At 45.2% G+C, this 17,443-nt stretch overlaps 1 pseudogene; it reads left to right on the top strand.

Annotated features, from left to right (window-relative positions):
- Positions 1-13,817: 13,817 nt before the first annotated feature.
- On the top strand, positions 13,818-16,559 carry LOC147982864 (uncharacterized; annotated as a pseudogene).
- The last annotated feature ends 884 nt before the right edge of the window (positions 16,560-17,443 follow it).

The raw sequence follows: 17,443 nt of genomic DNA, 5'->3' as shown, positions 1-17,443 counted from the left end.
GTGCTGTCGGTTTTGTATATTATTTTGTCGGCGTGTTTATTTGCACTGGTGGCTATCTTTGATGCCCAGTGTATGTAATCTGCTATCTGCTTGTGCTTTATTATCATAGTGGCGAACTTTCATGCCCAGTGGATGTAATATGCCGTAATTTCTTTATTGTATAGTATAGGTTTTTTCTTATTCATGATGCTGCAGTTATTTTACTGTATATATATCTTGTCTTCGCAGTAAACCGGCCAAACCGTAAAATTACGGTACATAATCGGGCCGTCATGCAATCACGATGTAGGTTGGGCCTGAAACGTGCCGATCAGCTCACGGGCCGGCAGCAGCCCGAAATGAACCCCGGCCCATGATTGTGCGAATCAAATCACGGGCTTTTAACAGGCCAAAATTGTCTCGGTCCTTGTTTGGCCCAATCAGATATCGGCTGCGAGCAGGCCAGATGCAAGCCGGGCCGTAGTTAGGCCCAACTATATGACGGGCTTTTAACAGGCCGAAATTAATATAGGGCCGAAATGTTAAACGGGCCCTTAACAGGCCAAAACTAATATCAGGCCGAATTACTAAGTGGGCCTTTAGCAAGTGGGCCCAAAAGCATAGTGTCCAGTTGACGGGCCGAATCTGATATGGGACATAATTGAGCCCAAAGCCTCTTAAAGGGCCGGACCTGATCTGGGCCATAATTTGGCCCAGAACGTGGTAGGGCTTTAACGGGCCGGATCTCATATGGGCCACTATTAGGCCCGGAGCTTGGCAGGCCATTAATGGACCGGATCAAATATGGGCCGGCATTTGGCCCAAAAGATGGGAGGCAGTTAATGGGCCGGCCTACTAGGGTCCATAAAATCTTGTGGGCCTACAGCTGGGCCGGCCCATTAATGTCGGTGAAATCTCGTGGGCCTTTAGCTGGGCCGGCCCATTATGACCGGCAAGAAACTTGTGGGCTTTACCCGGGCCGGCCCATTATGGCACAAAAAAAATCTTGTGGGCCTTTACCTGGGCTGGCCCATTATGGCCCGCAAAATCTTGTGGGCCTTTAGCTGGGCTAGCCCATTATGGTCCGCAAAATCTCGTGGGCCTTTAGCTGGGCCGGCCATTATGGTCCACAAAATCTTGTGGGCCTTCAGTTGGGCCGGCCCATTTAAACTTGATGGGCCGGTCCACGTGTCAACATATCATAGGCGCGTCTCGCCCATTGGATGAGTTGACACGTGTCTCCTCCAGCCAATGATGATTTTACACATGGAAAATCCCCATTGGTCGGGGCTGTTAACGGGTTATCGGATCCAAAACCCGGCCCGATAGCTTAACGGCATTCCGTTATGGTGGATGCCACGTGTCGGTCACCCTTGACGAAAACACTTCTATGATGCACGATTTATCGTCATGGAAGTGGACACTTCCGTGATGATAATTTTGGTAATGTCATGGAACACTTCTACGACAGCACAGGTATGACTATCTTGATTCTTTCATAAATTTGTCATGGATGTATATGCATGACAAAAAAAGCGACCTACTATGACAAACATGTATCATCACGGAAGTGTATTTTTTTTGTAGTGCTCCCATTGCAAGAAAAACCAATCTAGTAGGCCAAACCAAACTGATAATTCGAAGAGACTTGCAAAGATAACCAATCACACATAAAAGAATTCAGAGAAGATTCAAATATTGTTCATAGATAATCTTGATCATAAACGCACAATTCATCGGTCTCAACAAACACACCGCAAAAAGAAGATTACATCGAATAGATCTCCACGAGAGAGGGGGAGAACATTGTATTGAGATCCAAAAAGAGAGAAGAAGCCATCTAGCTACTAACTATGGACCCGAAGGTCTGAGGTAACCTACTCACACTTCATCGGAGGGGCTATGGTGATGATGTAGAAGCCCTCCGTGATGGATGCCCCCTCCGGCGGAGATCCGGAACAGGCCCCAAGATGGGATCTCGTGGGTACAGAAGGTTGCGGCGGTGGAATTAGGATTTTGGCTCCATATCTGATCGTTTGGGGATACGTAGGTATATATAGGAGGAAGAAGTACGTTGATGGAGCAAGGTGGGGCCCACGAGCGTGGAGGGCGCGCCCCCCTACCTCGTGCCCACCTCCTTTCTTTCTTGACGTAGGGTCCAAGTCTCCTGGGTCATATTCGGTGAGAAAATCACGTTCCCGAAGGTTTCATTCCGTTTGGACTCCGTTTGATATTCCGTTTCTTCGAAGCTCTGAAATAGGCAAAAAAACAGCAATTCTGGGCTAGGCGTCCGGTTAATAGGTTAGTCCCAAAAATAATATAAAAGTGGATAATAAGCCCAATAATGTCCAAAACAGTAGATAATATAGCATGGAGCAATCCAAAATTATAGATATGTTGGAGACGTATCAATGCACGTGACGAAGAACCTTTGTGTGAACCTGCTAGGATTCTTGGGCGTGTATGGGAAGACAAAAGATACAACTGAGGCACGGGAGGACCTGCAACGTTTGCATGAAAAAGACGGCATGCCTCCAAAGCAGTATGAAGGTCCTACCAGCTACGCTCTTACCAAAGAAGAGAAGGAAATCTTCTTTGAATGCCTGCTTAGTATGAAGGTCCCGACCGGCTTCTCGTCGAATATAAAGGGAATAATAAATAAGCCAGAGAAAAAGTTCCAGAACCTAAAGTCTCATGACTGCCTGATGTCTACTACACAACCTTCTTCTTGTAGACATTGTTGGGCCTCCAAGTGCAGAGGTTTGTAGGACAGTAGCAAATTTCCCTCAAGTGGATGACCTAAGGTTTATCAATCCGTGGGAGGCGTATGATGAAGATGGTCTCTCTCAAACAACCCTGCAACCAAATAACAAAGAGTCTCTTGTGTCCCCAACACACCCAATACAATGGTAAATTGTATAGGTGCACTAGTTCGGCGAAGAGATGGTGATACAAGTGCAATATGGATGGTAGATATAGGTTTTTGTAATCTGAAAGTATGAAAACAGCAAGGTAACAAGTGATAAAAGTGAGCACAAACGGTATTGCAATGCGTTGAAACAAGGCCTAGGGTTCATAATTTCACTAGTGCAAGTTCTCTCAACAGTAATAACATAATTGGATCATATAACTATCCCTCAACATGCAGCAAAGAGTCACTCCAAAGTTACTAATAGCGGAGAACAAACGAAGAGATTATGGTAGGGTACGAAACCACCTCAAAGTTATTCGTTCGGATCGATCTATTCTAGAGTTCGTACTAGAATAACACCTTAAGACACATATCAACCAAAACCCTAATGTCACCTAGATACTCCAATGTCACCTCAAGTATTCGTGGGTATGATTATACGATATGCATCACACAATCTCAGATTCATCTATTCAAACCAACAAAAAGTACTTCAAAGAGTGCCCCAAAGTTTCTACCGGAGAGTCAAGACGAAAACGTGTGCCAACCCCTATGCATAGGTTCATGGGCGGAACCCGCAAGTTGATCACCAAAACATACATCAAGTGGATCACGTGATATCCCATTGTCACCACAGATAAGCACGGCAAGACATACATCAAGTGTTCTCAAATCCATAAAGACTCAGTCCGATAAGATAACTTCAAAGGGAAAACTCAATCCATTACAAGAGAGTAGAGGGGGAGAAACATCATAAGATCCAACTATAATAGCAAAGCTCGCGATACATCAAGATCGTATCACCTCAAGAACACGAGAGAGAGAGAGAGAGATCAAACACATAGCTACTGGTACATACCCTCAGCCCAGAGGGTGAACTACTCCCTCCTCGTCATGGAGAGCGCCGGGATGATGAAGATGGCCACCGGTGATGGATCCCCCCTCAGGCAGGGTGCCGGAACAGGGTCCCGATTGGTTTTTGGTGGCTACAGAGGCTTGCGGCGGTGGAACTCCCGATCTATTCTGTTCCCCGATGGTTTTAGGGTATATGGAGATATATAGGCGAAAGAAGTCGGTAAGGGGAGCCACAAGGGGCCCACGAGGGTGTAGGGCGCGCCCAGGGGGGTGGGCGCGCCCCCCTGCCTCATGCTCTCCTCATTGATCCCCTGACGTGCACTCCAAGTCTCCCGGATTGCTTTCTTTCCAAAAGTAACTTCCCCCGAAGGTTTCATTCCGTTTGGACTCCGTTTGATATTCCTTTTCTGCGAAACACTGAAACAAGGGAAAAACAGAAACTGGCACTGGGCTCTGGGTTAATAGGTTAGTCCAAAAAATAATATAAAAGTGCATAATAAAGCCCATAAACATCAAAAACAGATAATATAATAGCATGGAACAATCAAAAATCATAGATACGTTGGAGACGTATCACTGCCACGTGATTATGACGCAACTGCTTCCGGTTGCATTGAGGGGGCTTCTACAGGAAAACGTCTGATTAGCCATTGTGAAGTTATGTGCATTCCTCAATGCAATCTCTTAGAAGGTGATCGATCCAAAAATCATACCAAGACTAAGGAGTGATGTGGTGCAATGTCTTGTCAGTTTCGAGCTGGTGTTCCCACCATCCTTCTTCAATATCATGACGCACGTCCTAGTTCATCTAGTTGACGAGATTGTCATTCTAGGCCCCGTATTTCTACACAATATGTACCGCTTTGAGAGGTTCATGGGAGTCCTAAAGAAATATGTCTGTAACCGCGCTAGGCCAGAAGGAAGCATCTCCATGGGCCATCAAACGGAGGATGTCATTGGGTTTTGTCTTGACTTCATTCCTGGCCTTAAGAAGATAGGTCTCCCTAAATCGCGGTATGAGGGGAGACTGACTGGAAAAGGCACGCTTGGAGGGGACTCAATAATATGCAGGGACGGATAGTCTTGGTCTCAAGCACACTACACAGTTCTACAGAACTATATCTTGGTGACCCCGTATGTCGATGAACACAAGAACAGTCTGCGCTCCAAACACCTGGAGCAGTGCGACAACTGGATTACATGTGAACACATCAGGACTTTCAGTAGTTGGTTGGAAACACGTCCCAGAGGTGACAACATTGTTTGTGATGAGTTGTACTCGTTGTCCAGGGGACCATATTCGACTGTATTGACTTACAAAGGATACGAGATAAATGGGAATACATTTTACACGATTGCCCAAGATCAAAAGAGCACCAACCAAAACAGCGGTGTCCGCTTTGATGCAGCAACCGAGAGGGCAAAGGACACATATTATGGTTACATAGTGGACATATGGGAACTTGACTACGGACATGATTTTAAGGTCCCTTTGTTTAAGTGCAAATGGGTTAATCTATCAGGAGGCGGGGTACAGGTAGACCCACAGTACGGAATGACAATAGTGGATCTGAACAATCTTGGGTACACTGACGAACCGTTCGTCCTAGCCAATGATGTGGCACAGATTATCTATGTGAAGGACATGTCTACCAAACCAAGAAGAAGAAAATATAAGGAAGCGAATACATCATACGATGAGCCAAAGCACCACATGTTTCTTTCAGGAAAAAGGGACATCGTGGGAGTGGAGGGCAAGACAGACATGTCCGAAGATTATGAAAAGTTTCATGAAATTCCTCCCTTCAAAGTCAAGGCTGACCCAAGCATCCTGATAAATGATGAAGATTATCCATGGTTACGGCGCAATAAGGAAAGGACACAAGCGAAAAAAAAGTGAAGACTTTCTCTCGACAACTATTATGATGATACCATGCCAACTTTCACCCTTTTCGTAGTTCATTTGAAATGCCTGTTGTAACAAACGAGTTTCCGTATGAAATCCTGATACTTCGAAAGAGTTTGTCTGTTTTGTACACGAAGTGCATGCAGTTTTTGCCTTAACCCTCTCAACTTTCTTGCACATGCTTTTCAACCTTTTCAGAGTTCATTTGAAATGCTTTTCAATTTCAGGGTCTTATAGCTCAAAATAATTAGTAATGCATGAAAAATAACAAATGAAGTCAGAAAGGGTTGAAAATTGATGATGTGGCTTTGAATGGTGCATTTTGAACACACAAAAAGTCAGGAGTTCAAATAAGTTTTAAAAAATGAAATCCCTTTGTAACAGACGAGTTCCGTATGAAATCGTGATACTTCGAAAGAGATTGCCCGTTTTGTACATGAAGTGCATCCAGTTTTTGCCGTAACCCTCTCAACTTTCTTGCACATGCTATGTGGATGAAATGATGATACCATGCCAACTTTCAACCTTTTCAGATTTCATTTGAAATGCTTTTCTATTTCAGTGTCTTATAGCTCAAAATAATCAGTAAATGCATGAAAAATAACAAATGAAGTCAGAAAGGGTTGAAAATTGATGATGTGGCTTTGAATGGTGCATTTTGAACACACAAAAAGTCAAGACTTCAAATAAGTTTTAAAAAAATGAAATCCCTTTGTAACAGACGAGTTTCCGTATGAAATCCTGATACTTCGAAAGAGATTGTCCGTTTTGTACACGAAGTGCATCCAGTTTTTTCCGTAACCCTCTCAACTTTCTTGCACATGCTATGTGGATGAAATGATAATACCATGCCAACTTTCAACCTTTTCAGAGTTCATTTCAAATGTTTTTCAATTTCAGGGTCTTATAGCTCAAAATAATTAGTAAATGCATGAAAAATAACAAATGAAGTTAGAAAGGGTTGAAAATTGATGATGTGGCTTTGAATGGTGCATTTTGAACACTCAAGATAAACCTCTAGTATTATTGAAACTAAAATTATATAAAATTGATGCAACTAAAATTATCAAAGTATTTTCTGTTCAAAATCATTAAAAGCAAAAAGAATTTTCATAAAGAACTTTTTTGTTACAAACGGTAATAGCAAAAAGAATTATCATAAAATAAAATAAATAAGTAATTAGAAACAAAATAATATAAAATTTAAGAAAATATATAAGTAGAAATAAAATAAAATAAAAATAAAATAAACTTTAGTAACATAAATAAAATTTATGAAAATAAAACTATCAAAGTATTTTCTGTTCAAAACATTATAAGCAACCTCTAGTATTATTGAAACTAAAGTTATATAAAATTGATGCAACTAAAATTATCGAAGTATTTTCTGTTCAAAATCATTAAAAGCCAAAAGAATTTTCGTAAAGAACTTTTTTTGTTAGAAACTTTAATAGCAAAAAGAATTATCATAAAGTAAAATAAATAAGTAATTAGAAACAAAATAAAATAAAATAAATAAGTTTTTTTGTTGTAAGTAGAAACAAAACAAAATAAATAAAGCAAAAAAGAAAACAAAAACAGGGAAAAAATAAAAATATGCCACCTACTGGGCCACCACGGCTTGAATACGACTAGAAACGCATCCATGGGCCAGGATTCAGGCCTGCAGAAGGCCGAGTAGGCCCATCAGGCATAGCAGTGACAATTAGGCCCGTAAGCCTGCAATGGAGAGGAGCTCGAGAGGGGTGCGGCAGTGGGGCTTATAAACCACTGCGCGCCCCTCTCAGCTAGCGAGGTGGGACTAAACATTTGGGCACGAGCAGCACGAGGCCTTTGGTCCCGGTTGATGCCACCAACCGGGACTAAAGGGTGGCATTGGTACTGGTTCATAGAACCAACTGGTACCAATGCCCCCCTTTAGTCCCGGTTGGTGCTACCAACCGGTACCAAAGGCCTTTGCTTCCCGCCCTTTGGGCTGCTGAAAAGAGACCTTTGGTCCCGGCTGGTGGCATTGGTTCCGGTTTGTGCCACGAGCCGGGTCCAATGCCTCGTCTATATAACCAGGACTTGCAAATTTTTCGTTCAGTTCCTCATTCTCCCGCCGCGACGCCGCCAAGCTGCCCGCGACGCCGCCAAGCTGCCCGTCTGCCTCGTCGCCGTCGTCGTCGCCCTGCCTCCGACGCTCCGCCCCGACGCCGTCGCCACCCCTCGTCGCCGTCGCCGCGCACCCTGTGAGCGCCGCCCCGATGCCCTCCTCCTCCCTGTAATGGCCGCCGCCGCTGCCGTCGTGCCGCCGCGCCCCCTATTATGTGTAGCTTAGATGTTGTAATTTAGTTGTATTAATCTGGATGTGTAGTTTAGATGTGTAGTTAATTTAGTTGTATTAAAATAGATGTGTAGTTTAGATTTTTTTTTGGTGATATTATTGTTGAATATGCAAATGTTTGTATGTTCATATGCAAAGAATATGTCAATTTTTTCATAGAATTTTTATGATTTTTTTCTGTTGTAATTTTGTTCATAGAATTTTTATGATTTTTTTTGTTCATAGAATCTTCTTTGTCATTTTATGTATATGTTCATATTGTGTATGTATAGGAAAATTGTGTACGATCAAAATCATTTATGTATATGTTCATATTTAGAAGAAAAAGAAGGAGAGAAAAAAGGAAAATAAGAAGAGGAAGAAGGAGGAGAAGAAGAAGAAGAAGAAGAGGAGGAGAGGAAGAAGAGGAGAAATAAATAAGAAGATACAAAAAAGAAAAAAAGAGGAGAAGAAGAAGGAATAGAGGAGAAGAATACGATCAAAATCATTTCTTCTTCTTCTCCTCTATTCCTTCTTCTTCTCCTCTTTTTTTTCTTCTTCTTCCTCTTCTTATTTTTTTATCGAGTATGTCCTTGCCGATATACCCCCCCTCCCCGATAACTTTTAGTAAGTACTACTTAGAAAGTGTTTAATAGAATTAGTTAGAAAAATAATAGAACTAGTTAAACTAGTTTATTTTTATTAAGTACTACTTTATTCTATTTATAGTAAGTGCTTAGTAGTTGAACTAGTTGATTTAATAAAACTAGTTTATGTTACTACAGAAGTAGTTTATTTTTAGCAAGAAAATTAATAGAACTAGTTTATTTTTTTAGTTAAAGCAATTATAACCGCACCGACGTCGACGATGCCTATCCCGCATCCTCGTCGTCGACTAGGTGGAGGAGGCCGGCTTGATCAGAGGGGGCATGTCCGGGGCTGGGCTCCGCCGGGCTGGTTTTGGGAGGTGCTACCTTCCGGGGGGCATAGGTTGGTGAGGAGCCAGCCCGTCGTTGACCCGATCCATGTTTGGTGGCGATCTCGTGGGCCAGTCACCATGCCGAGGCTTCCGGACACCGCGGAGGTGGTACGTCACCGTGTCAGCGAGGAGGGCGAGCACGTCCGTCGCTACATGGTTGCGTTGGAGAGCAGGTTCGACAATACCTGGCAGGTTCTTCAAGGATCTCACTGGAGCTATGATCCTGTGATGGTTCCTTCTCTTTGGGTGTCCACCGCCCGTGCCGATACCCGTTGGTGCGCTACGGTTCTAGCTGTACTAGCAGTGCTATATGTGTGATAGTATTCGAGGTGTATTAGTGATACTATTCGACGATGTACGGACGCATGGAGATGATGTAGTTTTGCTTATAATTCAATGCATCCTAATTTGAATACTACTTTATTTTGTGATTTGATTTTTCTTATTGAATGCTCAAATTGGAAAACTAGTCCTACTTTGAATGCTAAAATTGGAGAGCACTATGCAAGGCGTATGCATATGATTAGTTGATAGCTGATAGGGTTTTTGTTTTCGCAGAAATCTAGGAGCCCCCCTCCATCATCCTCGCCATCGTCCCCGTCACCGACCCCCTACGACCTCGAGGTGAGACCAGCCAAATCCTTTTTTAGAAAGATAATTAAACGATATTTCGGGTTGACTTTAAGTCTGTCGAGTCTCCACCATATATGAGAGGACGTAGAATCCCGACTATTGTCGTGGGGGTAGCTTCTCCTTCGTTCCCGTGTGCTAGACAATTTGGTGTAATGCACTCGGGAACGAAAGGAGGAGCTACCATCACCGACGGTCGCAAATGTCGGAGAGAAATCAGTGAGGGAGAGTTCCACCATATATATATATATATATATATATATATATATATATATATATATATATATATATATATATATATATATATATGAGAGGACGAAGAATCCCGACTGTTGTCGTGGGGGTCGCTTCTCCTTCATTCCCGTGTTCTAGACATTTTGGTGTAATGCACTCGGGGATGAAAGTAGGAGCGACCATCACCAACGGTCGAATGTATACACCACCTGAGCTGAGAGTTTTCAAGAAAAGACTCGATAGACCGATAGTCAACCCGTGATGAAAAATGATGATCTAACATAGGTTTTTTAGTACATATATTCAATTGTAGACATTTAATATTTGAATTATGAACATAGGAAATGTCATACTCGGACGACGAAAGTCTCCCGGGGGAGTGCGACTGGTGCCATGACGACCGAGGTCTGTGCGACAGGCCTCACCTGGACGAAGATCGGCGCTTCAGCATTAAGCTGGAGGAGACCTTCGATGTTGAAACGGTACGCAACGACGACAAGTGTTATTTTTTCGTAATTAAGCACGACTTCAACTATTTCAACGTGTACTTTTCATCTTTTACAATTCGACTAGCTTATCCCATGCCATGCAAGACGCTACGTCTTGGAGAGGATGGGTTTTAAAGACCATGAAAGTATGGAAACAAAGAAAATTCACCTAAGGACCCATCATGATATAGATTTTGAAGTAAATCTGTATAATTTTGAGAGCGTAACCCATTTTGGTTGCAAAAATTGGAAAGCATTTTGGAAGATGTATGGTTTTGATGAGGGTATGCTTGTCACCATGGATCTTGGTGATCCTGACATCGAGCAAGACAATATGGACATTTGGGTCCTTGTTGATACGCCTCCAATTCTACCGCTATGTGAGTTTCTCAAACATAGTTATTAGCTAATTTATATTGTTCATTTCAAAATAGTTGAGAGCTTATTTCCATTGACATCTTATTTTGATTGTTCAAACAATGTGCGGAACATGGTAGACAGAACCTACTACACCGATGGCTCTGAGTTAACTTATAAGGAGAAAACTCATCTGGTTGGATTTTGTACTGATCTTGAGAATTACAATATCTATTGTAAAATTCCTCCACATTATGGTCAATACGTGCCACTAGTGCACGTGTTGAACTACGATAACTACTATGGAGATACCCTGGTAAGATTTTTTACTATTACGACATCCGTGCATCTTTTGCATACTTCTAAAACTAGTACATCATTGCTAGCTTTGAAGTTATTACTATGTTTTTCAACAAATAATCCTAGAGGATTGTGTGCCTCATCTGATGTATCAGATTGGTCGCCTTGATGTTTTGAACATACGTCTAGGTCATCCTACGAATCTGAACTGTCCATACCGGATTTCTAAAATAAGTGGAGACATGAAAATCAAGGAATGGAAAAAATGTATGGACAGTCGTAAGGAGGTTCTTGGAAGCAAAAGGAAGCGAAGCGCAAGAATTGGAGACAGGATGATCTCCATTCTTCATAATGGAGAGTCAGGGTCTATATTGTTTTATTTTATTTTACCTTAAAGAGGGTATTTAGGTCCTACCTAATACTGATGATCATGTGCCTAGAACAATTAAGTAGGGTTGGTTCGATGACTATGAGGATGATGATCGTATGACTTGTTATTAATAACGAGTAGAAGTTGTATGATGATGATTAGTAGGACATGTTATTATGATGATGCATGATGCGGGCATGAAGAGTTATTATATATCAGTGGGTGAAATGAACATGGATTGGATTGAACTGAAGGCAACAAGCATGTGGTGCATGTCGAAAGTAGTACTAATCCAAACTTGATCAAGTTAGGATTAATATTACTTTCGACATGCACCACATGTTGTCTTCACTTTAATCTAAACCATGTTTAGGCATAGCAATAGCGTTGGTAAACCAAGCACGGAAATAAGAGAGGACACTTCACTCTTTTAACTACCTTACCCACCCTAAATTACCCCCTAAACCACCCCCTTTCAGAAAAAAAACAAAAACCTCAGCTCCTGCCACCTGCTGACGCGTGGATGCCTATTGGTCCCGGTTGGTGCCACCAACCGGAACTAAAGGCCCTCCTGCCTGGGCTCGCTGCACCGGCCACGTGGAGGCCCATCTGTCCCGGTTTGTGTAAGAACCGAGACTAATGCCTTAGGGCATTAGTAACGACCCTTTAGTCTCGGTTCAAAAACCAGGACAGAAGGGCCTTACGAACCGGGACAATAGGCCATTTTTCTACTAGTGCTTCTATATATAGTAAAATAAAGGAGTTTTACTACTACTCAGTTGATACTCCTTACCCACCCCCCTCCCCCCTCGCCCCCCTGAGGCTCCCGCGTCGTCCTCCTAGGGTGACTCGGGGGCGACTAGGGTTTCCCCCCGGTGACGCCACCCCCTCCAGCCCCCCTCCCCTTGCCGCCACCTGAGGTACGCCAGGCAAGCCTAGGAGGCCGCCGATGAAAGTGGCGGCGAGGCTCCCCGTCGCTTCGTCCCACGGCGAAGTACCCCGGACGCTGGGGCGGCGGCTTCGGACGGTGAGGCGGCGCTACCTTTGCGACAGGTGGAGTGTGCGGGATGCGGCGGACGGCCTCCTCGGCAACTTGGGCAGCGAGGAGCCGGCAGGAGGTGGTCGTGGCGTGGGCTTCTTCCACTCCAAATCTGAAGCTTGTGCTTCTCTCTTCCTCTGTTCCACTCCCCCCTCTTGCTGTGTCCGATCTGTGGCTTTTGCTACCATATCCGGTCCTGGCGGGGTGATGGTGGTATAGGATTGCGTCCGGGGTAATACCGTGGGCGGTGCACCGGCCACGACGGCGACCGCGCGTGCGCGCGTGGTTTTTCTCCCTGGAGGCGCCGCTGATGACCTGTTCTATCCACCCCCGTCCCAGATCCCGGGTGAAAGCCCAAAACATGTCCCAGGTTGGGTAGCAGTGGCGCCCTACGCGTCGTTCTCTTCTTGGAGACGGTGCCTGGGGCTCTCTGGTTCTTCGGGAGAGTGGTTGTGAGGTTGGAGAGCGCTCGTCGGCGGCGAGCCCAAGGGATGATATTTTTGTGTGTAGGGTGTGAGTTCCTATGTGTGTGCGCCTTTTACGGAGTGGTGCTCTGCGGCGGCAAGGTCGTGGTTGTGCCCTAGTGGCTCTGCGCCTGAGTCGGGTCGGAGGGGATAGAACATGCGCACCACAGCTATCTGGCTCTCCTTGTGCGGAGACTGGAGCGACACCTGGTGCTTCCAATTTTCGCCCCTGGTGCTCTGCAGTTTGCTTCTTCGATGATCATCCCGGCATCTTTCCTTCTGTTTCTCGGTTGTCCAGGGAAGGTGGAAGTGAAGCGGATGTGTGTGTGTCTTTGGTGTGGCGAGGACCGCAAGCTTGCTTGCTCTGGTGTGCCGGCCGGTGCCTGCTCTAGCTCTCGGGTGAGTGCCCAACGATCCAATGGTGCGGTGCCTTCGAGCCTAAGCGAGAGGATAGGGTTCTTCTTCGGCGTTGGAAGACAGGTGCTCGTTTGCCCGATGCTCCATGGTCAGGCGTCTCTCCGTGCTTCCATGCTAATGACTGATCCTCGATCCTACTTTGTTTTCCTGTCTTTGGTCCCGGGGTGCAGCGGTCTTCGACATTACTTGCAGGATTTTCTCGAGTATTTTCTTGGTGTGCAGTAGTGTGCGTTGTGTTGTAAGCTGCTTAGTCAGCTCCCATGTTTCTTTCGGTCGCTCATGCTTGATGGCCTTGTGTAATCCTGGCCGGTTGATGGCTTTGTTAATTCAAAGCTGGGCTCTCCTTGAGCCACCGTTCCCAAAAAAAATCTACTACTCAGTTGATCTCACTAGCAAGCAGTGTCGTACTCTTCAGTGCAGGAGTTCGCTTCTTTCAGAGTTGTGAGGTACCACGCCACTACTTTGCTATAACCTAGCTCAATATGTGCAATTAGGCTACTGCGCTCTTACCTTGATTAACTGTCATTATTGAATTTACGTATCTTCACTTCTTCAGTTGTGTTGCAGGATCAAGCTCGCAACTATGGCTGGAGGGCTATTGGACTTCTGGAATGAGTGGGCGTCCCAGATCAGGGTTCTCTTAAGCCTTTTCTTCTAGATCGTACTCCATATCTTTGCCAACATCCGTCGGCATAAAGGCATCTCATATTGGCTGAGGTTCCCCCTCTGGGTGGCGTACCAGCTGTCTGACTCCACTGCGACATACGCCGCTGGCCAGCTCCTCTTCAGCGGGGCAACAAAAGACCACCACCTCATTGCCTTCTGGGTGTCGTTCCTCCTGCTACACCTCGGCGACCCGGATAACATCACCGCCCACACCCTTGAGGATAGCAAGCTCTGGGGGCTCCACTTGCTAAGCCTTCTGGTGCAGGTCCTGGGAGCTGGATATGTCCTTTACAGGCATATCATCGGCAGCGGGACCTTGCTCATGGTGGTTGCCTTCTTGATATCTGTTGTTGGTGTTGGAAAGTATGCAGAGAGGACATGGGCGCTCCGGTCCGCCAAGTTCAGCAACCTCCAGAGCTCTCTCAAGGTACGGACCCATGACTTGCATCACCAGCAATTTTACACTGAGTATCAAGACCTGTGTTTTGGTTTTCGGTTTGCGTTTTTTCTCGCCCTTGAACGAGATGGCCAAAATTCGGCCATTTCAAAAATTTCAGCAAAATCTCGGACGAAAATACAAACTAAAATTTGAATTTTAAACCAAATTTAACCAAAATTTAGCTGAAAATTGGCCGAAAATTTTGAAAACAAGCAGAGGAAGAATATAGCAGTGTGAGTACGAATATAAATGTTTACCGAACTAGCTTTGGGTATTAAAAACTCTGCATCAGCCAAACATCACCATCAGATCCAAAAGTAAACGAATGAAGCATGGACAGGGAGATGTGCTGCAGCGTTGAGGAGTTGTCGAATGATTCAGCCGCAGCAGGCAGAGGTTGGCAGCAGCGGCCGGGCCGTCAGGAAGGCGCGAACCGGGCAGGCACGGGAGGCTTGAGCTGGGAGGGAGGCAGTGACGAGTGGAGGTGGGGTGTCTGGACACAGCGGCGCCGCCGCTCATAGAGGAGGAGCAGGGGAATGTGAGTTTTCTAGGGTTAGGTCGTTCGCTTCGTTGGTTTTAACTTAGGCAGGCCGTGGGAGGCTTTAGAAGTTAAATTGGGCCAACAAAAATTCAAACTGGGCCGAAAATATTAGGCCGGCACAGACATTTACCGGGCCGAGCCGAGATGGACAAAATTCGGCCGAAAATTGTTTTTTTCAGCCGAAAATCGAAACTGTGATCAAGACTGGTACAACGATGGCGACCTAGTCCTACAGCATGCTCACTCCCTGTTTCATATCTGCAAGCGTGGGATAGTTGATTGCGTGATCGCAGTGGATGACTCAGATAGCGAGAATGAGGTGGATTCTCTGGACATCAAAAAAATCCAGGGCCTTTTGGAAGACCGGGAACAAATGTGGAGGGTGATGGAGATGGAGCTCTCCCTCATGTATGATATCCTATACACTAAGGCAAGTGCGGTCCACTCTTGGTTTGGCTATCATCGCACCGCTTGCCATTGCCACCTCTCTTGTGTTGTTCTAGTTGAGCAGCAAAGATGATTACAGCCTAGTCGATGTTGCCATCACGTACACCTTGCTGGGTGGCGCCTTGGTCCTGGAGACGAAATCACTCCTTGTCGCACTAGGGTCAAGCTGGGTGTTTGCCTTCTTGTGTGCCACACTGTGTGGGATTGGCTCCGGCATTCTGCTCTGTGCGCTGGAAGATGGCAGCAGCTTCGGCACACACTTTTTTCTCTCCGCCGGTCCTGGCCTGGCAAGATGATCATGACAGGAAGTTCGAGGAGGTGGTCAGGCACCATGGGGCAGCGCAACATGTTAAGGTCTTGTGCCAGACAGGCGGATCCGACGAGTCAACACCTCAGCAATCTGTCCAAGATACTGAGCCTTGGTAAGTGGTGGGACAGGAGGTACTTGTGGACCATCGATGTCTCTGAGAAGGTCAAGAAGTGTGCACACGAGTGTCACAGCAAAAGATATGAACACAATGGGCTTGCTCAGGACTAGATGGGGTGAACGGGCACTGAATGAGGAGGACTACCCTGGGCTGTTGAAGGAGTTGGAGGATTATCATGGAGTTGACTTCCATGAGAGTGTCATCAGCTGGCACTTCGCCACCGACTTGATCCTTGCTAAAATAGACCGAAGGGGTGATCATGTGTCTGACAACCATGTGGAGCTCGTCAGCGTAATGTCCAACTACATGATGTTCCTCCTCGTGGACTCCCCCGACATGCTACCAGGCCTTCCCCAAAACTGGTTGTATGAGCAAACCTGCATACAACTGAAGAAGATATGCACTAAACACATTGGTGGCTCACCTGGTAAGAGCTTCTGGACTGTGCTCAAGAACTTGTTCCGACCACACCATCACCGTGGCTGGAAACCTTCTGAGCTTGAGAAGGAGATCGCCATTGACAAACTGAGCGAGTTTGAACTCTCCAACGTCAGCAATCCTCGGCTCACTTATGCACGCGTTATTGCTGACAAACTGCTTCATAGGAAGGAAGATGTGGTTTTTGCGCTACTATTGCTGTGGGTAGACTTCCTGTCCTACGCAGCCAACCGGTGCAACACGGAGGCGCATGCGAGGAATCTCGGCAGTGGCAGTGAGTTGCTGACCGTCATATGGCTTTATCTAGAACACCTCCACCAAGTAAAAGAAAGAAATTATAGATCCTTGTATAATTCACTGTACTAATGAATGTGCAGAAATATCTTCACTTTCTGTATTTTGTAAACTTATATTTCTTCAGTTCAGTTCAGTACCCTTTGTTCTCGCTCAGTTTGTGCTTTCCTATGATGAATATGTCAGAGTACAAGGTGCCCATTCACATGCTGGCTAGCCCAGCAATGATCCAGTGAACAAATTGTGTTGTACAGGGTTTTCGTTGCAATGATGATCTGTGACCAAAATTATGAACAAGTTCAAAAAGTAGATGCAGGTCTGGAAGTTTTAGCTGTGGGCTGTCCAGTATTTACATATCAGTTGTGCGATTTATTTCATATCAGTTCTATGAAGTAGCAGGTTCTGGCGGAGTTCCTCTAATAACAGCAGAGCTTCAGGTTTTTTTGGAAAAGGGGGGATTCCCCGGCCTTTGCATCAGAAAGATGCATACGGCCATCTTATTAACCAAATAAAGTAGTGCCAACATGGTTCCAAAGGTCTCCAAAAGTAATAAAAAAACAAAGAAAGCTCACACAGAGCCAATGAGGGCTAGAAACACCAACTAGCCACGAAAAGACGCCACAACCGGCTGGCTAAAACTAGATAGGTAAACTACATGCCTATCGTATTACATGATCGCCATCCAAACCGGTTGAAGATATCCCGAGCTACCATCTCCCAGCGGAAAGACCCAGTAACCAAATGCTCCCTGGCCTCCGTCTGGGTGAGTAGCGACCACGAACGGATCAGTGCCATAGTTCGGAATATAACCTGCAAAAGATGGATACATGATATTATGTTAAAAACCAAATCATTTCTGCAAGTCCAGATAGTCCACAGCAAAGCACAAACTCCAACCCGAATGTGTCTTGCTAAGTCAGGCTCAATCCCATTAAGCCATGTCCCAAATAATGCGT

Source organism: Triticum urartu, chromosome 2A (genome assembly GCF_056163025.1).
Source record: "Triticum urartu cultivar PI428250 chromosome 2A, HENAU_Tu73, whole genome shotgun sequence".
NCBI lineage: Eukaryota > Viridiplantae > Streptophyta > Magnoliopsida > Poales > Poaceae > Triticum > Triticum urartu.
This window is presented reverse-complemented; position numbering and strand designations above follow the sequence as displayed.